We start from the raw sequence: 27,587 nt of genomic DNA on the forward strand, positions 1-27,587 counted from the left end.
GGATCATCATAAGCAATTACAGTAAACTTTGCGTTGGAAGTTCGTTATAGTAATGACCCATGCTGGTCTAAATCCCAAGAGACATTAAAAGGGTGGGAAGGGATGTTTCCCCTAGCTTGCTTAGGCATTGTGGAGTCTCCCCATCATAACCCCCTTCGTAGCTATGGCTTGCCTAGGGAGGGCTCTCTTCCTATTCTTCTGGTTTTGATTTTTCCCAACCCCTTGTTTTCCAATGGTGACAATGTAGGCATTGTTGTTGTGCCCATCTCCTAGTTTGTTGCCCATTCTTCCGTGTTGTATAGAATCGAGAAGTGGGTAGCTCCATATTTTGTGGTGAATTATAATGGGAATGGGGTTGTTCAACCTTATGGTTATCAGACTCTTCCTTATGAAGAAATCAATGTGATGAATCTCATCAACAAGGTGGTGGGTTCCAAATATTTGGGAGGGTTGGGAATGCTGGCATCACTTATTATTCGGTTTCTTGAAGTACTGGAGCACAGGGTAGAATCTTTGCAATCGACCTCTGCTTTTATAGTGCGCATGCAATCGTATCAGTCTTACTTTCAATGGTTTTATCCTATTATATGCAATCAAGATTGATATGTTGTGGAGAACATTGTGGAGTTTGGGAAACCCTATGAATTTGGGCTTGAAGCTAGGTCAAAATCAGAGTTGTTGCTAGCCATGGATTCCATGTGTATAGAAAGCCCTAAGGATTTTCTTGTCTGTAACGGATACAAAGATGAAGAATATATTTCGTTGGTGCTTACTACCATACCATTGAATTTTAATTGCATTATTGTGTTGGAGCAAGAAGAAGAATTGGATTCAGTGCTCAGTGTAAGCTACAAGTTAACTGTGAGGCATGTTATTAGAGTTCAAGCCAAGTTGACGACCAAACATGGTGGCCATTTCGGTGCCACATTTGGTGAGAAGAGAAAATTGGCGTCACGAGTTTGGAAATTGTTAGCATTGTTTGGAAATTGCAGAAATTGGGGATGTTGGATTGTCTCAAGCTTCTTCATTTCCATATTGCGCCTTAGATCCCATGCATTGAAGTTATTAATGATGGTGTGAGTGAAGCGATGTATATATACTGTGAGTTTGTTAAGATGGGAACCAATATGAAGATCATTGACATTGGAGGAGGGCTTGGTATTGTGATGTAGGAGCATGAGGCTTGAAGGCAAAAGGCTTCGAACTTATTCCAAAAATCCAAAAAAAGTTACAAGCAAAGGAGTGGGATCCTTTAGTTGTCAATTTACAAGCTTTCTAGATAGGATTTGAGCTAGGATTTAGGGATTGAATGGCTTTGTAATTAATTCATGCAGTTTTGATTTAGTTGAGATTTTCAAGGAGAATATCAACTAGATTTGGTATTGTTCAAGATTAGGAAAATTTGATCCAGTGTTTAAGGATCTGATAGTTAGGATGGAATAGTATTTATGTAAGTTATGAATGATTGTAAAAGGATTTGGACTGATTCGGCTTGTTTTAGCCCTATATGATTAAATTTGTAGACATTAAATCTTTGTGCATTTCTGTGTAAAATTGGTCAATCCCGGAGGGGTCGAATCCTTTTGTAGTATCTCTGTGTATCATTGAATTTCCAGTTTGGCTTAAAAATCAGAGTCATATTGATCTGGTATGTTCGTATTTAATTTCTTTTTGCTGTGTATTAGCGACTACGGGGTTAGAAGTGCATGAATACTTGATCTAGGACTAAAGTCCCGCACTCATTATTAACCATTGATTTCATATTCAACGCATTATGGCATAGTCAACAATGGGGGTTGGCCCTGTTATTAAACCTTGTGTTAATCGAAGTATCGCAAGCCGTAGATCTGAAAACCTTTGTCATCGGGCGTTAATCTCAAGTCTGGAGCTGAACTGTTATAAATTGGGGTTTGTAAGTATATCGGCTCTGTTAGGCGGTATTGTCGCATAGATCTCCATGCGATATCATAGTGACCGTCAGATCACTATTAATCTTGACCGTTGGATCACTGGTTAACATCGCATCGCAAGGTTCAAGAGTGAACGAACCGACCGGTGGAGTTGTGAAATGCAATATGTGATACAAATCGCATCGATAAATATCGCATCGTATCATTAATAAGGAAAGAAACCCTGTTGGTGAGATTGCAATTGCGATATGCGATGTTTAGAGGGTTTGTAAGGCATTTGGTGATTGCAGCTAAATTTAGTGGTTCTACTAATTTAGCAGAGTATCTAACTCTAGAGGTAAATGATTGAGACTCCGAAGGAAATTTAAGAAGAAATTCCACCAGAATTGCAAGAAATAGTTTTCAGATTTGAACGTTTGTCACTTACACTTTCACTCTGGCCACCATTTGTGGTATCATAGTAGCCTACTGACATTGAACAAGATCTCAAGGATCAGAAAAATAAATCCAACATGGCTTTCAGAGTTGGAGAAAGAGGTGGTGGTTGAAGAAGAGGACGACCAGTTGCAAATGATAAAGTTTTGGAAGCTATGCAACAGATGCAAGCTAGATTGGAAGTAGTGGAAATGGGAAGAGATGCAGATGCTAGGGTTGTTAGTGAACTTGAACATGGAGTTGTAGAAGATGAAGAACTTGCAGATGTAACTCCTAAAATGAGATTCTTTAGGTCAGTATTGAGATCCACATCCAAGCCTAGATTTGAAGTCTCAATCTACACAGGAAGCTTAAGGCCTCATGAATTGATTGACTGGATAAATGAAAAGGAGAAATTCTTCGATTATGAAGAAGCAGAGGAGGGGAAAAAAGGTGAAGTTTGCTATCACAAAACTGAAAGGACATGCAACACTTTGGTGGGATGGAGTGCAGGCAGAAAGAACAAGACTCAGAAAACAACCAATTAAAAATTGGAACAGGATGGTGGCAAAACTAAAAGGTAAGTTTTTGCCAAGTGACTATCAACAAACATTATTTAGACTGATGCAGAATCTTAGACAGAGGTCTATGATAGTAAAGGAATACATAGAGGAATTCTATAAAGTGAGTATAAGAGCAGGACAAATAGACGAAAAGGTTGCCAGATATGTGAATGGTCTTAGAATGGACATTCAAGATGAGATAAGTGTATTGTCTCTTAAAATAGTAGAAGAGGCTTATCAGATGGTATTGAAGGCTGAAGAAAAACTCATAAGGAAGCAGTCTGCCAGAAATAGAGGTACTTTCTGAGGAAGGGGAAGACAAGGTGGTAGAGGAATATCTACAACACCTGGAGATGGAGCTAGCAGTAGCTCAAGTTAGCATGAACCCACAGGAGGAGATGCAAGTGGCAGAGGGAGTTTTTCCAAAGGAAGAGGAGGCAGAGGTAGAGGAAGAGAAGTTAGATGTTACAGATGTAACAAGTTGGGACACAGAGCTTATGAGTGCCCAGAAAATATAGGAATGAATCAGAGGAATGCAATTGTTGCAAAAGCTAAAGAGGAAGCAACGAAGGTAAGAGATGAAGGGAATGTACCAGAGAAAGGGGAATCTTTGGTAGTTAACAAAATTTTATTAAAACCAACTAAGGAAATTGTTGAACCAGCACAAAGGAAAACCTTGTTCAGGATTTTATGCAAAGTTCAAGGGAAGTGTTGTCAGATGATAATAGACAATGGTAGTACAGATAATTTGGTCTCCACAGAGAAGTTGAAATTTTTGAGTCACGGAAAGGGTATGTGTTTACTAATAATATCATCTTCCTTTTCCTTTATTCTTATCTTTTCTATATCTTAATCCATTAACTTATTAAGCAATTATGGTAAGAAGTGAAGGAAATATATACAGTTACGAGTTAGCTAACTTTTACCCTTCTTTATGCAGTAAAACAACAAAAGGGACAATTGTTGTCCCCTAACAAAGGAACAACAAAAACCAACAAGCAACAGAAGGAACGTGAAAGTTGCAGACAAGGCTAAAGGCAAATCAGAAGGATCAGCATGAGAAAGGAAAGGATGTTTGAAGTTATAAATCTGTCGCACATTTACCATTTATCTTTTACCCTTTCTGATTATAAAAGGAGACATTTGTAAGAAGAAAGGGGGGAATATCTCTTATTACGGGAATTGTAATTTTAATTACAGACTCTCGCTGTTGAGAAGAACATGAATATATTGTAATGCTCTTTAAGTTTGATGATTAATTCATAATTGAAGTTGTTGTTCCCTCGTGTTATCTGAAGTAACTTAGCAACGTTCGCTGGCGGCTAAGGGCCCTGCCTCTGGTGGATTTAACTTCTCTCTTTGTGCCATGTATTTCTGATTCTCACAAGCATGATGGTTTGATAGTTTTATTGTTTTATGTGATTTAATCCCCTTCATTGTTTATTGTTTTCTTGTATTGACAGAATATCTTTGTTTTATATGATTTACAACACTATCGTTTGATTCTGTTTACCTTCACTACAGATTGAATTACTTTCGAATTGATTTAATCAACTGTAAAGGGTTTAATTATCGCTATTGGACTCTCATATTGATGTCATTGCTATTTGGATTATTTAATGAATATTGAGTTTGACTTAGATTAAATTAGTTAAGAAGAGATGAGATATCACTATTGTACTCTCAACTGATGTTGTTGTTACTTGAATTGCTGTAAGATTTGATTTCATTAGAGGATTGAGTTTTCTTTAATTGCAATTGGAATTTATTGTAAGCATCTGTTTACTCTTGTATTAAATATCTATACTATGATTTAGGAAACATTACTCTCTGAATTAATAGTAGCCACATACTATGTACACTCTTGAAATAAGAGGACTTGCTCGGGTTGATAATTAATGTGGGATAATTAGGAGTTGTAAAAGGCACCTTTTATCAGTCAACATTTTGGTGTCATTGCCAAGGAGAGTGTAGCCATTTACAAAGAGTGATGTACATCTGATGCTTGTCTGTTGAGAGAGAACTGGGTATTAAAAATGAAAGGCAAGAAACTGCGTACAGAGCAAGTAAAATTCTTGCTCGCCCGCCCACTTTCCAGTAGAGTTGTTAGAAACTTAGGGTAGAGATAAAATATTTGAATTGTTTACATGAATGACTAAGAAGAAAAGACCCAAAACAATCCAATTCTGCTACCCAAACCTGAAAAATCTAAGGTATCGGTGACCCTTGGACAATCAACTTTCATAGACGACATCTTAAAGAAAGCTAAATCTTAGCCATCAGTAGGTTCTCGAAACGTTGCTTCCAGACAATATATTGTCTCCCTTCGGGCCACAAGCTCACCAACTATAGCCTATGCTAAGGTCCACAATAAAATGGTAGGAACTGAGCAGAGTTTTCAAGAAATTGAAAATTCGCGCCCAATTTCCTCACAAGAAGGGAATTCTTGTAATATTCATGAAGGAGGAGGAGAAACGGGGGAAACAAAAGAACCAAGATCCCCTCAGGTAGTAATTGAGCAAGGAACACCCAAGACCCAGACGAAGGGAGTGTTGTTAAGATCATATCCACACCTTCTAGTCATCCTAGGGATAACTCTCCAGCTCCAGAGATCCCGGAAGGGTACTAGCATATATTCGATCAAATGGCCAAAATTCCACAAGCACCCCAAACCTCTACATTGCAGTATCCCATCATTGACACAGCTATCAACACACCCATGAAACCTATCCCTCTACAAACTATTCCCACCTTTCACGGACTCACATCAGAGGATCCAAATGCATTTTTGTTTGAATTTGATGTATTATGTCGGGGTTATGATTACACCACTGCTCCCAAGAAATTAAAGTTGTTTCCCTCCACGTTAAAAGGAGCAGCCCTGCGTTGGTTTATGGGGCTAGGTGGGGGAACCATAAATGATTGGGATCAAATGAAAACTTCTTTCCTTAAAAAATATCAGGACTATTGAAGATCTAGGGAACTGAAAGACGAAATATTCCAAATGGTAGCAAGACCTAGTGAAACATTAGAAGAGTATGTGGAGAGCTTCCAATATAACCTTCAAAGGTCTCCTTATGCAAATATGCCTTTGCCTGATAATGTGCTAAAAACTACACTGATTAAAGGGATGAAAGAACAAGGGATAGAGACATTAAATATTATGGGTAAAGGTGATATATATCAAGAAGACTATGCTGATATTATTAAATTATGTATCAGGTGCTCAAGAGGTAGTATGGGATTGAAACGAGAAGAACGCGATGTGACCACCAGGGACAACAAAATCTCTGGCGGAAGCATCACTTGTGCATAATCGGCAACCTACCAGAAGATTTCAAAACAAATATCTTGGTAAATTTGATGACGCAATTAGACATCATGCAAGCTAAGTAGAAGCAGGCTGAAGTAGAACATAACCTGGTGATATTTTGCCCGAGATGCAGGAAGAAGAATAGTCACAAAGAGTGCCCATTAGATATGGTACAAACCTGTGCCATATGTACCAAAGATCATGCCACAAAAAGCTGCCCATCGCTCCCAGGGTTAAAAGTAGTTTTCAAGGAGGCAGAGGAAGAAACAGAACCAGTCTACCTGCTAAATCAGTGTTGCCAATGGCAAACATGACAAACAGGTATGCCTACTGACCCACATTCTTCCTTTCAACCCTCGCAATATAATGCTCAACAATACATAGGAGCTACGTGGCAGAATCAACCACCTTTTCCTAATTGGTCATAGCAACCATTCTCTATGCCACCTTGGTCCAACCAATCAAATCAAAATAATAGTTGGCCAAATTTCCCTTACTTCCCACCATTTTGGCAGAACAATACATATCCATCCCAATGGCCACCCTCCACTTCACAGAACCAGAACTGGCAGTCAAACTAGCAAAGACCTACAAATAAGCCAGCAGGAACAATCCCCCTGTCCCAACCTACACTACCAGCACCTTACACACTGCAACAGAACCCTCAACCCAATCTACAACCATAGCTCCCAGCCCAGAGCAACCCAAATCCCAACAATAGGCTTGCCCAATCTATACAAATTATTGAAGGGCTGGAGCCAAAAAATGAGCTAAGGGAGTGTAATGAACTCAAATTAAGGTCTGGGTGGATAATTGAATCAGAGGGGGATAAAAACATACAAATAGAAGATCCGTTACCTATAGAACAAACACCTCAAATGGAGAATACGGTTAAACAAAAAAGCCACAATCAAACTATTACCTCTTCTCCACCATTCCCAGAGAGATTGATTATACCCCACCCAATAGAATATCCTGATTTCGATCTTCTAGGAGAATTAAAAAATCTTTGTGTAAAAATACCCCTCCTCCAAGCTATTCAGGACATTCCCATTTATGCAAAAACTATTAAGGAATTATGTACTAAAAAGCCTAAGAGGAAAATAAAAACAACCCCAACTGTCCACGTAGTTAATACTTTGTCTAATTTATTATCAGGTAGAGAAACACCGGTGAAATATGAGGACCCAAGAAACCCTATAGTCACGGTACAAATAAATGGATGCTCCTTCCCCAATGCATTAGTTGATTTAGGAGCAACCATCAATATACTCACAACAACAACCTGTCAAAAACTTGGCATTACTGCCTTGGATCCAACTACAACCCTACTGGAATTTGTTGAGCGATCGGTTGTCAAACTAGAGGGGACACTACAGGATGTAATGGTGTCTATAGATTCTTGGGAATACCCAGCAGATTTCCTGATTATCAATCCTAGAAACTGACTCGATGGAAATCCCCTAATTCTAGGAATACCTTGGCTAGCAACCGCAGATGCTTCCATACGTTGTTGAACAGGCAGCATGATTATAGCAAGAGCAAGTAATGTGAAGAATCTAACTTTATATCCTCCAACTCAGCCAAGCCTAACAATAATAAAAACTAGAAAATAACCTGTATCATATTTAACTGAAAACATTCAATCACCGCTAACTATAGAAGATGCTCTCGAATTTAAGGATCAAACAGAAGATGACATCATTAACACTTACATTAACCAACCAAATGTCGTATCCAATCTAAAATGTCACATGATTGAAGCAGCCTTGGATAACGAAATGGAAGAAGATCCCTTAAAAGATATTAATGACCAGACAATACCAACAACTACTGTTTATAACAACAAAACCATTGAAATTGAACCAGGGAAAGTCCTAAACATCAACAAAAACCTGACTGATGACCAGGAGCAGAGGCTTGTTCAACTCCTTAGAAAATATAAAGAGGCTTTCACTTGGGATTACTCAGACATGAAAGGGATTGATCCCCAATTATGCATGCACCACATCTATACAGAGAAATATGTGAGGCCCATTTGACAACCCCAACGGAGGTTAAATCCTCACCTTAAAGATGTTGTTAAAGATGAACTACAAAAACTGTTAGATGTAAATTTCATCTATCCTATATCTGATAGCAAGTGGGTTTCTCCATTAGTTGTGGTGCCTAAAAATAATGGAAAGTGGCGGATATGTGTCGATTATAGAGAGCTTAATAAAGCAACCCAAAAAGACCATTTTCCACTCCCGTTCATTGACCAAGTCTTGGACACATTGGCAGGTAAAAAATTCTTCTCTTTCTTAGACGGCTTCAACGGCTACAATCAAATCCCAATTGCCTTCTAAAGACCAGGATAAGACTACCTCACCTGCCATGGGGGACATTTTCTTACAGGGTCTTACCTTTTGGACTGTGCAATGCACCTGTCACATTCCAGAGGGCCATACTCAACATTTTTTCAAATCTGATAAACGAAGGAATCGAGGTGTGCATGGATGACTTTACACCCTACGGGGACGACTTCGAGTTGACATTACAAACGCTAGAGAAAGTTCTACAAAGATGCATTGCTACCAGGCTCTGTTTAACCCATGAAAAATGCCACATGATGATGACCGAGGGCCTCATCCTGGGCCACTACATCTCAACAACTGGAATCCAAGTAGATCTAGCAAAAATTCAGATAATTCTTTTAATACCTACCCCCTCCACACGAAGTGAGGTACGTAGTTTTTCTTGATATTATAGAAGATTTATAAATAATTTCTCCCAAATTGTTGCACCATTATATGCATTAACAAGAAATATCAATTTCATATGGACTGACAAACGTGACATTGCTTTTGAATATTTAAAATGGCTAGCATCAATAGCCCCAATATTACGGGGACTAAACTAGGATTTGCCATTTCAGATCTCATCCGATGCATCAGAAACGGCCATTGGAGCAGTTCTCGGCCATGAGGAAGATAAGAAGCCATATTCAATATACTACATCAGCAAAAATCTATCTCCTGTTGAATTGAATTACACTGTGACCGAAAAAGAATTTTTGGCTGTAATCTATGCTATTAACAAATTCAAACATTATATAATAGGATACCCTGTGGTTTTGTATACTGATCACTCTGCTATTAAATATCTAGCTAATAAACCTATTACAAATGGGAGAGTGACACGATGGTTGATCCTTTTGCAAGAATTCATCATAACAATCAAGGATAGACCAGGAAAAGAAGATCTGGTGGTAGACTTCCTCTCACGTATACCAAAGATAGACGACTCGGCAATAGTAGAAGACCAGTTCCTTGATGAGCATCTATTTGTTGTAACCGTGAAAACATCATGGTACGTGGATGTTGCGAACTACCTTGCAGTGGGAAAATTACCCAAGCACCTAACGCCCAATGAAACAAAACAAATAGTACAACGTAGCACTCAGTTCTCATGGATCAGAGGCTACCTATTTCACACGGGAACCGATATGCATATCCAAAGGTGTGTCAAGGAAGATGAAATCTTTGACATCCTAAAAGCTTACCATAATGGGCCTTGCGGTGGGCATTTTGCAGACTGCAGGACTGGTCACAAAGTCTTACAGATGGGCTATTATTAGCCCACCATTTTTAAGGATGCCAAAAGTTTTTCCAAGCATGCGATAGCTGCCAAAGAATAGGCTGGCCTGGATAGTCTGACGAGATTCCCCTGCATCCACAGTTAGTCATCAAACCTTTTAAACGATGGGTGTTAGAATTTATTAGCCCAATAAACCCATCATCTAATCAAAAGACATATATACTGGTTGCAACAGAATATGTGACCAAATGGGTGGAGGCAGAAGCATTACCACGGGCAATGGAGGATTCAGTAATCCACTTTCTTTTCCAAATTTTCATGCCGTATGGCTTGCCTAGAGAAATAATCACGGATGGAGGGCTGCAATTTGTAGGCCATAAGATGGCTAAAACATTAAAAATCATCATATCGTGCGCAGAATCACATCTCCATACCACCCATAGGCAAACGTCCAGGTAGAAAGTACCAATAAAGTAATCAAGGCTATATTAACAAAGGAAGTCGCATCTCATAGATGTGACTGGGCTACCCGATTTCTAGAAGCCCTGTGGGCATATCGCACAACATGGAGAAACACCACAGGATACTCTCCATACCAATTAGTGTTTGGCAAAGAACCTATCTTCCCAATAGAATTTGAAATTCAGACATTGGTGATAGCTCAAGAAGTAGGTTTGGACCTGCATGAAGCACAAATTAACAGACTACATCAAATTAATGAATTGGATGAAATCCGGCTATTAGCTCTTCAACATACTACATTGATTCAATAAGAAAGAGCAAAATGGCATGATGCCCTCATCAAGAAGAAGATGTTCCATGCAAGTGATTGGGCATTGCTATATGATTCTAGGTTCCAGGATTTCCCAGGCAAACTCCAGACCAGATGGTTAGGCCCTTACGAGATAAAGGAGGTGCATGATAATGGCACCCTTACATTAACCACCATCGATGGGTCTGGTTACTCTTTTAAAGCAAATGGGCATAAAGTGCACCTCTACCATAAACCGCTTACAAGGGAGTTCTTTTGCCAGCACATACGTGAAGATCCCACAATACAAATTCTTGTTGAGGAGGGAAATCCTCCCACAACACTAGTCCAGTGAATTTATTCTTTTTTGAAATCTGTACATAAATTTACCTTCCCGTTTTCTTTCTATTTGATTGAATTTGATTGGATTGTACACTAGTTTTTTTTTTTTTTTCTATTTTTCCTTTGTTGTTCCCTATAGGGAACAACAATTTTCATGTGAGTTTGTCCTATTGTGCCCTCTAAGGAATAGATGTTGTTCCCTCTAAGGAACAACTGATGTTCCCTCTAAGGAACAACAATTCTCGCATGCATCTTTTTTCTTGTTGTTCCCTACAAGGAAAAAATGTTGTTCCCTCTAAGGAACAACTACTGTTCCCTCTAAGGAACAACAATTTCCACGTGCATTTTCTTCTTGTTGTTCCCTGCAAGGAACAATCGTTGTTCCGTCTAAGGAACAACCGTTGTTCCCTCTAAGGAACCGCTACTGTTCCCTCTAAGGAACAACAATTTCCACGTGCATTTTCTTCTTGTTGTTCCCTACAAGGAACAACTGTTGTTCCCTCTAAGGAACAAACGTTGTTCCCTCTAAGGAACAGTTGTTGTTCCCTCTAAGTAACAACAATTTCCGCGTGCATTTTCTTCTTTGTTGTTCCCTCTAAGGAACAACTGATGTTCCCTCTAAGGAACTACAGTTTTGGAATGCAGTTTTTCTTCTTTGTTGTTCCTTCTAAGGAACAGCTGTTGTTCCCTCTAAGGAACAACTGTTGTTCCCTCTAAGGAACAATAGTTTCGGTGTGTAGTTTTTCTTCTTGCTGTTCTCTCTAAGGAAAAATTGTTGTTCCCTCTAAGGAACAGCTGTTGTTCCCTATAAGGAATAGCAATATTTGCATGCATTTTCTTTGTTGTTCCCTGCACGTAACAACTATTGTTCCCTATAGGGAACAACAAATTTTTTTAGTGTGTGTTTCCCTTACTGCTCCTTTACAACGAACATCAATTTTCGTGTGCATTACCTTTGTTGTTCCTTACAAGGAACCTAACATCAATTTTCGTGTGCATTACCTTTATTGTTCCTTACAGGGAACAGTTGTTGTTCCCTCTAAGGAACAACACTTCTCCATATTTTTGTTGTTCCCTACAAGGAACAACACCGTCTGCGTGTATTTTTCATTTGTTGTTCCTTATAGGGAATAGCTGTTGTTCCCTATAAGGAACAACACCTTTTGTGTGGAGTTTTCTTTTGCTGTTTCATAGCACTTTGTGAGTATTTTTTCGAGAACACCCTTTCTTCCCTTTGCATGACCATCCCTGCTCACTCTTTATAAACCTCTTAATGGCATGAAAGGTACAATACATATTTAAGGACAAAAAATATGGAGTCTAGTGGAACAGGCAAATACCTTGAATACTATCATATTTAACAAGATTTCTTTGTGATGATCAAAAAAAGGAAAGGACACAGTTATCTATATCACTTCACTATTCTCACTTTCACTATAAGCCAAACTGATTGATTATCTATACCATGCTAGTTCACCCTTTCCTGTATAACCCTCTCTGTGTATTATCAATAAGATTATGGGTATATTTTTTTTTATATTGATATGTCAAAATTCTTCCGCCATCCCTAATTGTGAGTGTTGAGCCACCCTCTATGTGTTCCAATATATATATATATATATAGATATATAGATATATTCACTAACAACTTTTATGATGTTTTTCCACAGATAGAGGATAGGGGGTCTCATCATGAGCCAACCTACCATGATCATAAGGAAGCAACGAAGTGGCATTCCCACTATGGTCACCACACCAGGGATATGATCCAATGGATGCATAAACAAACAAAGTCCTTGGAAATAGGAGGTCTCATCACAAGCTGGCTTGACCACTTTCACTCCTTCCCAGTGAATGGCAATGTGTTCACCTGGTTACCAAGCCAGCACATTGGTCTCTATTATGGACTTCATAAGACACTTCCCCAAACTATACATAGAGGACCATGGTTCCAAGGGTTAGAAAGCAACTCTGTTGAGGCTATGGATGCCTGCAGGCAACAGAAGCTATGTTGATGGTATTGAAGCTTTATTTTACATCAATAATTATTGTAATACCCTATTCTTATGATTATTTCTTTACGGAGAGACTATGTCCCTAAAGTCCCTTGAACCTTTATGCATGAGTAATTTTGTACAAAATCAATCACAACAGGTTTATGTGGGATAAGGCAGTAAAGTAGTATTTCTAGCACATACTATCCCTCTTTCCTTATCATATCACATCACAGTAGCCTATCACTTATTGATAATTCTCGAGTACAAGCCTTGAGTTCACCACTCCAATATTTGTTATGATCCTTGCATTAATAAGCGTACCTTGCCAATACATCACCCCGTACTTTGCCGCCAGCACTTTACCCTTTCATTCATTCGGTCGTAGGCAACCTATCATTTCGAAGGGGGGCGGGGACCTCCAACGTACTTATGTATATGCTGTCAGTTTTTCATTGGGTTTTGCAGAATGATACGACATTCTATGATCACAGAGCATGTGGTATGATGACAGCCCTCAATAACGATATGCATATTTATGAAGTATCATCCGATATAGCCATTATAACAATTTGTTGTTCCATCACTCAGCTCTGTTTGTTGCTATGCTATCTCTGTTACACTAACCGTTTGTAGAATTCAGGCAGTATGGGAGGAAGAAAGTCTGAAGAGAACCGCTAATACTAGCTGTTTCTGATGTAGCCAAAGAAATTTAGCTCACGCTGAATGGATAGCATACTTTACGCGATTTTAGTTACCCAACGAGGAAATTGCCATAGAATTCCTACGAAATCTACAAAATGGATAGTCCATGGTAAGGGGTAGGAAAATCACAATATTAGATGCTGTGATAGCAAAAGTATCCGGGTTACCAGTAGAAGGACCTATATAGGCTAATAAAAGACTGAAATTGCAGGATGCTATTGAAAATTTTAAGGACGAAGGACAGGAGCTGATCATCAAAGGAAAAGGCGTTCGACCATCATCCCTTGGAGAACCATGGGGAGAACTAGCAAGAGTTGTCCAAAATTTAATCACATGCGATGAGCGAAAATACTTGGTAAGGTCACGTCAACTTAAACTCTTAGTAATTCTAAAACAAAAGTGCTCTGTGAATTTACCTGCATTATTGAATTTTCTACTGCATGACACCGCTGAAAGGATAAGAAGGTCTCAACACATAGAAACCATAGTAAGCCACCATTGTTTGATCAGACTGATAGTTAGCTATAACCTCGCCCAACAACAATCAAGCTGGGAGGAACTAATATTTGCTATTGAAGGAGGTTTAGCTCTGCCTGCACCTAACCCTGTTCCGAAAAGGAAGAGGACTACCCTCGCAAGGAACATACCCCAAAAGCGTAGACGATCCTCAAGGCTGAGATCAAGAATAGGAGCAGCCAAAAATCCTCAAGGTAGTGTCAGCCAGCCCGTAGAATTGTCTAGCCGAGGAAGTGAACAACACTTGCAGATAGAAGGCTAGGATAACCCTGAATCAGACCATGAGGAGGAATCATGACATTCTGGAGATGAACCAAGAAACGAGTCGGGACTTACCTCAACACCGAGCGTGAGTCCCCAAGGTGATTTATTACACGATATCGAATTGGCCCAGATCTTGGCCAATATGGATGATTTCATACAGCCTGAAAGCCCGCTCATTTTTAATTTGGGAGCAACCCAATCTTTAAAGAACTCTGGCCATGACAGAATTATATCAGAAAATGTAAGCCACGAAGTAGAAGCAAGGGCAGAGGCCATTCAAGGAGAGGTGAACCAACCTGGTGACATGCCTCCAGAAGAACCCAGCCAGGTAGGCCTAAACACAGAGAATATAGGCCAAACAAAAGGAGTAGAAATAAGCCAGGAAAATGATTAACAATCTGGAGACACTGTCCTGTTAGAACAAAGTCAGGATGAGCAGCCAGGGTCTTTAGAAGCAGAAAAGATTGACAGAATAGTTGCTCCTCCAAAAAAGCATAGAGCCAAAATAAATAAGCTTAAGAAAGAACAATAGAAGCTTCGGAAAACCGTAAGAAGCCTCAGAAGAAAAATGAATGAGATCACAGTGCGAAAGGTCCCGGAAAAAACCCTGGAGACATTAAACGTGGCAGTTTAGACTGAATTGCACGAAGATAAGGCTACAAGGACTCAAAGTGAGCCTATATTTACTCAACTCGCTAAGGAACAACATGCAATTCTCACAGAGGTAGATACCTAGATAGAGGTTGTACCTTCCTACAATTTAGCTGCTCAGAGGGAGGTGGTGCCCTCCTGCAGCATGGCTACCCAGATGGAGGTGGTGCCCTCCTACAGCATGGCTACCCAGACAGAGGTTTGGATCTCCCATAATAAATAAATACAAACAGTAGGCATCCATTCTCATAGTAGAAGTACCCAGATAACCATTCAAGCCAAAGATGTTATGACACGCAATGACCTCACTATAGTGAATCTTCAAGAGGAGTTAGCACAAGCTCGGCTTGCCTTAGAACGACTTGAACAAGGAACTGTCTCCCAACAAAAATACCAAGAATTGTAGAGGCAGCTTCGGAACATGAACACAGCAAAGAGTGAGGCTTTTGACAAATGTCGAAAGGCAGAAGAGAAATTGGAGACCACCAAGCTCAGACTAGATAGGGTCACAATTCAAACAGACACTATCTGCTTACTATATACAGATGTCTTGGCATGCAGATCCCCTGCCAATAATTATGCCTTGTTTTTTCTAGAAAGATACTTGTTGTTGAAAATCAAAGCTGTGAGAGCTGGAAAACCAATAGAATTAAAAACAATTGAAGATTTTATAAATTGTTGCAAACAACATGGGGTAAAAGTTCAAAGGTTGCTTTGTGAATTTTACTTACACAATTTTGTATTAGAAGAAGAGGTGAAAAAGAACCCCAACCCTTTTGTGGGAGATGTTCAATTCCAAGCCTTTATCTTGTTTGTAGTCAATCAGCTTAAATGGTTCAAAGCTCATAACAAATTCCAACGGCAAGAGCATGGATTGGACCTTTGGGTAAGAAGTGAACCCAAGCACCCTTTGCAAATGCTTGCCAATCACAAGAGTTTGATGACAAGGGAAGGGGTGATTAAAATTTTAGGGCCTATTTAGAAAGAGATTGTACAGAAGGGAGTAGAATATTTCCTCTCCATTCAGGAAAGCTCTTTGGCTGCAGCCAAGCTCAGGTGGACAGTCTCCACTAGTAGTGTATAGGATAGAGAGCCATTTAATTACAAAAATTTTAAACTAGCTGCAGACCGTTTTGTCACATATAGCAATCTCATTTTGAGAGAAGGGCCTTATTGGCTAGGTTGTTGGTTCCGTAGCCCTATCATTTGGTATCCTGCTAAAGGTTATCAGGCTATATACGAATTACCTGAAGGACAGACAGGGCCCATCTTTGAGCTCTTGGCCCAGAATCATGGTTGTAGACCACTTTATGATGTTCCCTCTCCAGCCTACTCTTTGACTGCTTTGCATACAAACTACTTGCTTTTCATGAGGCCATGAAACAGGGTAAGTAAGGGAGTATGTTGAGTCATGGAAAGGGTATGTGTTTACTATTAATCTCGTCTTCCTTTTCTTTTATTCTTATCTTTTCTATATCTTAATCTGTTAATTTATTAAGGAATTATGGTAAGAAATGAAGGAATTATTTACAGTTATGAGTTAGCTAACTTTTACCCTTCTGTATGTAGTAAAACAACAAAAGGGACAATTGCTGTCCCCTAACGAAGGAACAACAAAAACCAACAAGCAACAGAAGGAACGTGACGGTTGCGGACAAGGTTAAAGGAAAATAAGAAGGATCAGTGCGAGAAAGGAAAGAATGTCTGAAGTTAGAAATCTGTTGTGAATCCCTCAGGATCGAGAGATCTTGAGGGATCGCGTTTACTATTTATCTTTTACCCTTTTTTATTATAAAAGGAGACATTTGTAAGAAGAAAAGGGGGAATCTCTGTTATTATGTGAATTGTAATTTTAATTACAGACTCTTGTTGTTGAGAAGAACATGAATATATTATGATGCTCTTTAATTTTGATGATTAATACATAATTGAAGTTGTTGTTCCCTCACGTTATTTGAAGTAACTTAGCAGTGTTTGCTAGCAACTAAGGGCCCAGCCTCTAGTGGATTTAACTGCTCTCTTTGTGTGATATATTTCTGATTCTCGCAAGTGTGATGGTTTGATAGTTTTATTGTTTTATGTTATTTAATCTCCTTCGTTGTTTATTATTTTCTTGTATTGACAAAATATCTCTGTTTTATATGATTTACAGCACTATCGTTTGATTCTATTTACCTTCACTACAGATTGAATTACTTTCGAATTGATTTAATCAACTGTAAAGGGTTTAATTATCGCTATTGGAATCTCAGATTGATGTCATTGCTATTTGGATTATTTAATGAATATTGAGTTTGACTTAGATTAAATCAGTTAAGAAGAGATGAGTTATCACTACTGTACTCTCAATTGATGCTGTTGTTACTTGAATTGCTGTAAGATTTGATTTTGTTAGAGGATTGAGTTTTCTTTAATTGCAATTGGAATTTATTGTAAGCATTTGTTTACTCTTGTATTAAAAGATATATACTACGATTTAGGAAATATTACTCTCTGAATTAATAGCAGCCACATACTGTGTACACTCTTGAAATAAGAGGACTTTCCTGGGTTGATAATTAATGTGGGATAATTAGGAGCTGTAAAAGGCACCTTTTATCAGTCAACAAAAATTGAAAACAAAGAAACATCCAACACCTTATAAGGTGTCATGGCTTCAAAAGGGATATCAGTTGGTAGTGAATGAGCAATGTGAAGTAGAGTTGCAGTTGGGAAAATATAGAGACAAAATCCTGTGCGATGCGATGCCTATGGATGTGTGTCATATATTGTTGGGTAGACCATGGCAATGTGACAGAGGAGCTATACACGATGGAAAGAATAACACATACAACTTCAACAAAGATGGTGTCAATCATACATTGTTGCCGCTAGAGGAAGAGGATACATCGGAGAAACCTGATTCAAAGACCCTTTTGCTGAGTAGAAAGGAGTACTTACAACATATGGAAGAAGATGAGGTAAGTTTTGCGTTGGTTTGCAAACCCAAGATAATAATTACTTCCACAAAATTTTCTGATTTACCAATTGAAATTCAAGAGATGCTAGACATTTATTGTGATATCATTGTAGATGATTTGCATGATGAGTTACCACCCATTAGAAAAATCAGTCATCACATAGATTTGATTCTAGGAGAAAATCTACCTAATAAAGTAGCTTACAGGATGACTCCCACAAAGAATGAAGAGATCTAGAAACAGGTTCAGGAACTGTTAGACAAGGGACTGGTTAGAGAGAGTTTGAGCCCTTGCGCAGTGCCAACAATGTTGAGCCCAAAGAAAGATGGAGGCTAGAGAATGTGCATTGACTCGAGAGTAATCAATAAGATAACAATCAGGTACAAATTCCCTTTACCTAGAATCGAATATTTGATGGATTGTTTGAGTGAAGCTAGATATTTTACAAAGTTAGATTTAAAAAATGGTTATCATCAAATTAGAATTATAGAGGGAGATGAGTGGAAAATTGCTTTTAAAACCAATGAAGGATTATATGAGTGGATGGTAATGCCTTTTGGATTTTCGAATGCCCCTAGTACATTTATGAGACTTATGAATGAAGTTCTGAAGGAATTTATTGGCAAATTTGTAATAGTATATCTGGAAGATATATTAGTTTACAACAATTCTAAGGAGGAACACGTGAGACATCTGAATTATGTCTTACAAAGGCTACAACAAGAAAAATTACTGTTAAATTTAAAGAAGTGTTCATTCATGAAGGAGGAGTTGGTGTATTTGGGCTTCGTTGTTTCTGTTGAGGGTTTAAAGATGGATCCAGAGAAGATCAAGGCTATTATGGAGTGGCCTTCACCAAAAAGTGTCTTTGAGGTAAGAATTTTTCACGGTCTTGCTAGTTTTTACAGGAAATTCATAAGGAATTTTAGTAAGATTAATGCTTCAATTATTGACACAATAAAGAAGGACAGACAACCATTTAAATGGACTACTGAAGCAGAAAAGAACTTCTAACTGTTGAAGAGAAAGATTACTAAGAAACCTATTTTGATTTTGCTTGATTTTAATAAACCTTTTCAAGTGAAGTGTGATGCCAGTGGAGAAGCCATTGGATCTGTTTTGAGTCAAGAGGATAGGCATATAGTGTATTTTAGTGAAAAGCTGAATGAGACAAAGAAGAAATATTCTTCTTATGACAAAGAGTTTTATGCAGTGGTGCAGTCTTTGAAGAAGTGGAGACATTACTTAATGTCCAAGGAGTTCATACTATATTCGGATAACCATGCATTACAGTACATTATGCAACAACGAAAGCTTAATCAGAAGCATGCAAAATGGGTAGAATACCTGCAAAGTTTTAATTTTGTATTAAAACATATAACCGGTAAATCAAACAAAGTAGCAGATGCATTAAGTAGAAAAAGCATTTTAGTTCAAGAAAGTCAAATTCAAGTGTTCGGTTTTGATTTTCTTAAAGAGTTATATGAGAAAGATCTAGATTTTAAGGAGGTATTTGAAGCTTGTAGAAATCTTGTTTTGTTAGACAGAAGCAAGTGGCTGGATTATTTCCCACAAGAGGGACTGTTGTTTAAAAGAAATCAACTGTGCATACCAAGTTGTTCTATGAGGGATAATTTAATCAAGAAGAAACATAGTGGAGGACGTGGAGAAAAAAATTATGAACAATTGAATAGGTTTTATTTTTGTCCGAAAATGAGGTCTGAAGTAGAAAGGTATGTGAAAAATTAAAGTTTGTCAGTATGCAAAGGGAAGGAGTCAAAATATAGGTTTGTATGTTCCATTACGTATTCCAGATAGGCCTTGGGATATGGTAAGTATGGATTTTGTTTTGGATTTACTCAAAACTCAAAGAGGTAATGATTCAATTTATGTAGTAGTTGAAAGATTTTCAAAAATGGCACATTTTATCCCATGTTATAAAACTAGTGATGCTACTCATATTGCTAATCTGTTTTTCAAGGAGATTGTAAGATTACATGGGTTACCTAAGAGCATTGTTTTAGACAGAGACACCAGATTTTTTGGACATTTCTGGAGGACATTGTGGAAGAAGCTTGGAACTAAATTGAGTTTCAGTTTTGCTTATCATCCTCAAACTGATGGAAGACTAAAGTTGTAAATAGAAACTTGGGTAATCTTTTGAGAATTCTTGCAGGTGAACATCCAAAACAGTGGGATCAAGTATTCGCACAGGCAAAATATGCATATAATGATTCTCCTAACAGGAGTACAGGACAAAGTCCATTCCATATAATCTATGGAATGCACCCAAGAGGAGTGTCTGAATTGAGAGACTTGGGAAAAGCTGAAAGGAGAAGTGCTAAAGGAGAAGATTTTGCTATAGAAGTTCAAGAAATACATGAACAGGTAAAACAACAACTACAGTACAACAACATAAAATACAAGGGTAGAGCATATTTGAAGAGAAGAGAAGTTAATTTTGAGGTTGGAGATTTGGTTTTAGCACACCTGAGGAAGGAAAGATTTCCAAAAAGGGAGTACAATAAACTAAAGTTTAAGAAAATTGGACCATGTAGAGTCTTGAGAAATTTTTTTACAAATGCATATGAAATTGAATTACCCCCTGATATTGGAATATCTCCAATTTTTAATGTTGCTGACTTATACAGGTATGAAAAGGAACAGGAAGATGAAATAGTAGAGAACCAAGAAGAACAAGAGATTGACTGGTTAAAACAGTTACCTATAGCAAAGCAATTGAAGCCAGAGATGACTTTGGATAAGAAATTGTTGAAGAAGACTAGAGGACAAGAGCATTTTCAGTATTTGGTCAAATGGAAGGATCAACCAATTGCTGAAGCTACTTGGATGAAAGATTCCATGTTACAGAAATTAGGCAATTCTGTAGAAGAGCTCATGGATAGGAGCCCATGAAGAATTTTTTCCTCAGGAGTCTGATGCAGGAGCATGACGCTTGAAGGAAAAATGATTCGAACTTATTCCAAAAATCCAAAAAAAGTTACACGCAAAGGAGTGGGATCCTTTAGCTGTCAATTTACAAGCTTTCTAGATAGGATTTGAGCTAGGATTTAGGGATTGAATGACTTTGTAATTAATTCATGTAGTTTTGATTTAGTTGATATTATCAAGGAGAATGTCGACTAGATTTGGTATTGTTCAAGATTAGGAAATTCGATCCAGTGTTTAAGGATCTGATAGTTAGGATGGATGGTATTTATGTAAGTTATGAATGATTGTAAAAGGATTTGGATTGATTCGGCTTGTTTTAGCCCTATATGATTAAATTTGTAGACATTAAATCTCTGTGCATTTCTGTGTAAAATTGGTCAATCCCGGAGGGGTTGAATCCTTCCGTAGTATCTCTGTGTATCATTGAATTTCCAGTTTGGCTTAAAACTCAAAGTTCTATTGATCTGGTATGTTCGTATTTAATTTCTTTCTCCTATGTATTAGCGATTGTGGGGTTAGAAGTGCATGAATTCTTGATCTAGGACTGAAGTCCCACACTCATTATTAACTTTTGATTTCATTTTCAACACATTGTGGCATAGTCAATAGTGGGGGTTGGCCTTGTTATTAAACCTTGTGTTAATCGAAGCCCCGTGAGCCGTAGATTTGAAAACCTCTGTCATCGGGCGTTAATCTCAAGTCTGGACCTAAACTGTTATAAATTGGGGTTTATAAGTATATCGGCTCCGTGAGGAGGTATCGTCACATAGATCTCCATGTGATATCACAGTGATCATCGGATCATTGTTAATCTTGAACGTTGGATTGTGGGTTAATATCGCATCACAAGGTTTAAGAGTGAACGAACTGACCGACGGAGTTGCGAAATATGATATGCGATATGAAGCACACTGATAAATATCACATCGAATTGTTAATAAGTAAAGAAACCCTACCAGTGAGCTTGCGATTTCGATATGTGATGTTTAGAGGGTTTGTAAGGCATTTGGTGGTTGCAGCTAAATTTAGCGATTCTGCTAATTTAGCAGAGTATCTAACTCTGGAGGTAAATCACTGAGACTCCGAAGGAAATTGAAGAAGAAATTCCACCAGAATCGAAAGAAATAGTTTCCAAATTTGAACGTTTGTCACTTACGCCTGCACCCCGGCCACCATATCGATTATGAAGGTACCAAGTCTTCTTGCTCTGATATGTTTGTTGCTTAAATTCTGGAAGAATATGCATTGGCTGTGTTCAAGGAAGTCCCTATGGCCTGTAACCAGAAATGGGTAAACCATCTCATCACATGCAGTGAATGTGGAAGAGCTCTTGTTTCACACCATTCTCTTTTGGTGTTTGATGTTGTGTCTATGCATGACAAAAAGGACTCTGTGTCTATAACTTGTGGCTGGAACAGATCTGAAGCCTCTGGTGGACAATTTTCTTAAGGAATTAATGGGTGAGTATAAGACAGTAATGGATTATACTACCATGGGGGATTTCCACAATAGCCAAATTGGGAATTTCGGCACCACTTATTATTAGGTTTCTTGATGTGCTAAAGCACATGCTGGAATATTTACAATCGACCTATGATTCGACAATGTGGATGTAGTCATATGAGTCTTATTTTCAAGGGTTTTATCCTATTAAATTCAACCAAGATCAATATGTTATGGAGAACATCATGGGGTTTGGGAAGCCCTATGAATTTGGGCTTGAAGCTAGGTCGAAACCATAGTTGTTGCTAGCCATGGCTTCCATGTGTAAAGAAAGCCCTAAGGATTTGCTTGTCTGTAATGGATACAAAGATGAAGAATATATTTTGTTGGTGCTTACTACCATACCCTTGTATTTTTATTGCATTATTGTGTTGTAAAAAGAAGAAGAATTGGATTCGGTGCTCAGTGTGACCTACAAGTTAATTGTGAAGCTTGTTATTGGGGTTCGAGCCAAGTTGAGGACCAAACATGGTGGCCATTTCAGTGCCACATTTGGTGAGAAGGGAAAATTGGGGCTCAAGAGTTTGGAAATCGTCGGAATCGTTTAGAAATTGTATAAATTGTATAAATTGGGGATGTTGGATTGTCTCGAGCTTCTTCATTTCCATATTGCATCTTAGATCCCATGCATTGAAGTTCTTAATGATGGTGTGAGAAAAATGATGTATATATACTGTGAGTTGGTTAAATTGGGCACTAATATGAAGATCATTCACATTGGAGGAGGGCTTAGTATTGATAATGAAGGCATCAAGGCTTCTTGCTCTAATATGTTTGTTGCTTACAGTCTGGAAGAATATGCAGTTACTGTGGTCAAGGAAGTCCCTGTGGCCTGTAACTAGAAAGGAGTAAACCATCTCATGACATGCATTGAATGTGGGAGAGCTTTGGTTTCACACCATTTTCTTCTGGTGTTTGATGTTGTGTCTATGCATGACAAAAAGGACTCTATATTTGCAGTTGTGGCTAGAATGGATTTGAAGCCTCTAGCGGAAAATTTGCCTAAGGAATTAATGGGTAAGTATAAGATAGCCATGGTTTATACTACCAAAGGGGATTGCCACAACAACTAAATTGGGAATGTTTATGGCACTTATAATTAGGTTTCTTGATGTGTTGAAGCACAAGCTAGAATATTTGTTATCGACCTTTGATTCTGCAATGTGGATACAATCGTATGAGTCTTATTTTCAAGGGTTTTATACTATTAAATGAAATCAAGATCGATATGCTTGCTAGCCCTAAACACTTGCCTGCTAATCCCAGCTACCATAGATCAGAAAATAGATTTATAGATCAATTCAAAGAGCAACAATTTGTTGATCTAATGTGTATGTTTGATGACATTAATTTTGATGATTTGCCAAAGTTTGATTAGTATGATGATGATTATGTTCTCCAAACAGAAGCTAATCTTCCAAACCAATCAGCAGCTGGTTTGTGGGAGGAGGAAGTTCAATTTCAGTAGCTTGAATATAGTGATCAACCGATTCATATTAGCTATGGCAATGAGGAGGAAAGTGCAGAAAATTTGGAAGTAAGTGAAGGATCTTTGCCTCTTTGTTTTACTTCATTTCATTTCATCAGAGACAACTTTGATGCAATCAAAAATCAACAGTCATTAAGTTTTGATCTTGAAAATCAAAAGGATAATGAAATTCTTGATCAGAGCTCCTTACCCTTGTGTTTCTCCTCATTTGAAAAAATAAGAGAAAACTATAAGCAAGTAGATAAGCAAGTGGTCAACACTATAAATGATAAACCTTCTCCTGAATTGATTTTTGAGGAAATCATTTGCAACATAGAATCCTCCTTAGCTCTAGATTTGTAGCCACCAAATTCCATTGAATTTCAAATTGCAGATGAAGGCTTGGAAGCTGAAACATATAATCAAATGATGCAAGATGATTATGTACCATTATGTTTTGAAGCATTTCAGTTTTTAAAGGAAAATTTTCATAATATCTCTAAAGCAAAGGATGAGCAGCCTGTAGAAATTCATGCAATCTCATTATAACCAATGGAAAATAGGTTGCAACAGTCTTTTCAAGTTTTTCATGACCCAATAGCTGATATTTTGGATAATATCTGCAGTAAAAGTCCTTCTCCATTAGCTAACTGTGAGCCTTAAAAGAGTGTTGATTAAACTTGATGCGACAGCCGGTTTCATTGTCTTGTTCAGTAGGAGTCTCATTACAAAGCTCATCCGAAAATTTGTTGTCATATCAGGAAAGTAAGGGTAAAGATGAAAGTTCATATTCGTGTCATGAAGACTGCCTAGAATATAGCAGTAATGTATTATATGGATTGGAAATTAATATGAATTCCTATGAAGATCCTTTTGCAACATTCTTGAGGTCAGCTGGTGGGCTCATGCTTTGCAATTTCATTAAGGTTCAATCTGATTACAAGTTTGCATGGGAGTTTCTTTTCAATAGTTCTCTCTTCTTTCTCATAAGCAAGAACTTGCAGAAAATTCAAACAACAGCTAGAATGCTTACATGGTTGCATTGGTTGTTTCATTTCACTTGATAAGGTGATGAATGGATCAATTAGAGTAGGTTTTGTTGAATAAGCTCAATTCTTAGCATCTTTTCAGTTTATCAGTTGTGTTTTAGTCTGAGTCAGTGCAGTTTCTTAAGTCAAGTTTCTAGTATTTAGTTTGGTTTTTGGCCTTTGACTCCATGCCAAAAGGATAGGAACTTGGTCTACAGTGTTCTTGGAACCTATAAGGAGCTACCATCCCCAGTTGGAGCCAATGTTAGTGTCAGTGTTTGCATCCTTCCATCAGTGATCAAATTAATTCTTTCATATCATATTAGGGTCCCATTCTAAAAGATTTTTCATTCCACTAGGTCATCATGCAAAAATTTGGTCAGTGAAGGTTGAATTAAGGTTTCCTTTACTCCTTTTAGAAATTTACCCATTGCTGGCTCATTTCACCTTTTGCTGAAGTATAGCATTAGTCATGGCATGTCTTCATCATGACAGTCATTTTCATCATAGTCACAGCCACTCAAAGTCTCAATTAGGTCTTAGGGTTTTCAAGGTCCACTAAAACACCATCCCCTGCATAAAAGACCAGCAAGTGAAGGAGTAAGAATAAACAAGATTTGATCAACAAAATAGTTTGTAATTTGAATATTCAAACAAAAATGTAATTTATGGTTTTAATATGTAATAATTCTCATGGTTCCAAGTGTTGTAAATTCAAAGTTCCATCAGCCAAATGGAAGAGTTTCAAAGTCATTATGTTTCCAAATCCACCAAGAAGGCCAAATCAGAAGATCAAGTTCAAAGGTAAATTGTAAAAGACAAGTCAAGTTTGAGAGAAAAAGTGGGTCCCAAGACCAATTTTGAAAATTTAAACAAGGTATAAAGGCCATCAAAGACCAAGGGAAGGCTCATTTGCACTCTTATCCATCGATATCTCACTCACCTACACTCCATCTACCTCCCTTGACCTTTTCCCATGCCCATTCCTCCCATTTCCCTCTCCTAGGGATTTGAGGGCATTTCTCTTGGTTCCATGACCTCCATGGTTAAATCATCAACAAAACTTGTATCCTAATGCTCTTACACCTTCAAATATCCTTAATATACGTTCCTAAACACTTCCCATCACTCCTATCCCTCAAAATCATCATTTTTCTACAAACCCTAGCCTATTGCTACGCTTTTGACACTTTTCTAGACTAGGCCTATGTTTTTCCCTTTTGGACCCCTTCCCCTCACTCAATCCTTGAAATTCTAGTTTCCCCTACTTCCTAACATCCCTCCCTACCTCCCAAAATTTTCCTAAGAATTTAGAAGCCCCCTATCCCCTTTATTTCCCTTCATTCCTATAAATTTCCCAAATCCCCTATTTTGCCTACACTAAACCCTAATTTCCTCTCCCATTGAGCTAGGGTTTGCTATGGAATCAAAGACATATGAGTAGAGGAGGCATAAGGGAGGTCATATCAGCAAGTATGAGGCCACTCCAACTCATAAACATCATGTCTCCATCATTTTTCAAAAAAGTCATTCCAAGGGACAAAATCATTTGCCACACATAGGGCCAGTTTTTCTTCAAAGTATGTTTCCAACCAAACAGAGATGAATTTTACAAAATTGAGAGAGGTTTTTGTCCATAATAGGCCAAGGAACAAAAAACTCCTTCATTTTTTACATAGGTGTTATGGTTTTGGAGAAATGTAAAACATACAGGTGCTACAAGAGGTTTTCTGCACTTCTGGAGCGACCTTGGGAAAATCAAATTTTCTCCTATATAGAGTCTCTAAATTAATTTCTTGATTAGTCAAATGACAACTAGACTGGAATAGCTTTCCAATGAGCTATCATGAGCTCAATTTGGAGTTGAGGAAGGCCTAAAAAAATGGTCTGCAAAAAGGCACTACGCATAGGGAACCTTGGCGTTGCGCGCTGAGCAGTCTTGGGAGAAACACTTTTTGATAGGTCAAATCAACTCCATTCTACAAAATAAAGAAATGTCAGGAAATTAGATAGGTTAAGCTTTCCAACGAGATATCTTGAGCTCAATTTGGACACAGGGCAGGTACTCAAAATCAAGCTACAACATGGAGGGTGCTCTTGGCAAAGAGAGGGCACACCTAGCACAAAAATGGCATGTTTGACAAATGTCTGATATTTTTCAATTTTCACTGCATTTTTGACTTTTATCTTGGGAAATCAAGTTTTTACTTATGTAATTGATGAAATTAAATGTAATTATCATGTTTTTACTGTTACCTAGGGTAAATACATTAGATAAAAACTCATGATGAGGTGTAATGAATCAGTTCACTTAAGTTAGGGATGAGTCACTTGGACCTCCCTACACTTTAGCTTTCAACTCAGTCTTTGGTGGAACTACTCCTCCTCTCATGGACCCCTGAGAATTGGAGGAGTTTGTTTGAGGCCTATATCATGTAATTTTTTAGTCATTTCACAGGGGAATCAGTTGGATGTTGCCATATTGATCAGAAACTCTATTGTAATCATTTTCGCAGGAACTTAATAAAGTGTTGCAGCTATTTCCTTGGGATACCTATGGTATGGTTTTCTAGCATTGTTTTTTCTTTAGTTTCATTTGTATGAATTTATTGTTGGTCCATATTCCATTTCATGTCTATTGTATGATCTCTTTCAAGTTGATAAACATAATCCA

The 27,587-nt window shown here is 38.0% G+C and overlaps 1 pseudogene; it reads left to right on the forward strand.

Moving 5' to 3' along the window:
- Positions 1–232: 232 nt before the first annotated feature.
- Positions 233–23,490, forward strand: LOC149181671 (arginine decarboxylase-like; annotated as a pseudogene).
- The last annotated feature ends 4,097 nt before the right edge of the window (positions 23,491–27,587 follow it).

This window comes from Pinus tabuliformis, chromosome 3_2 (assembly GCF_031772625.1).
Source record: "Pinus tabuliformis cultivar Carrire ecotype Pingquan chromosome 3_2, CPIR1, whole genome shotgun sequence".
NCBI lineage: Eukaryota > Viridiplantae > Streptophyta > Pinopsida > Pinales > Pinaceae > Pinus > Pinus tabuliformis.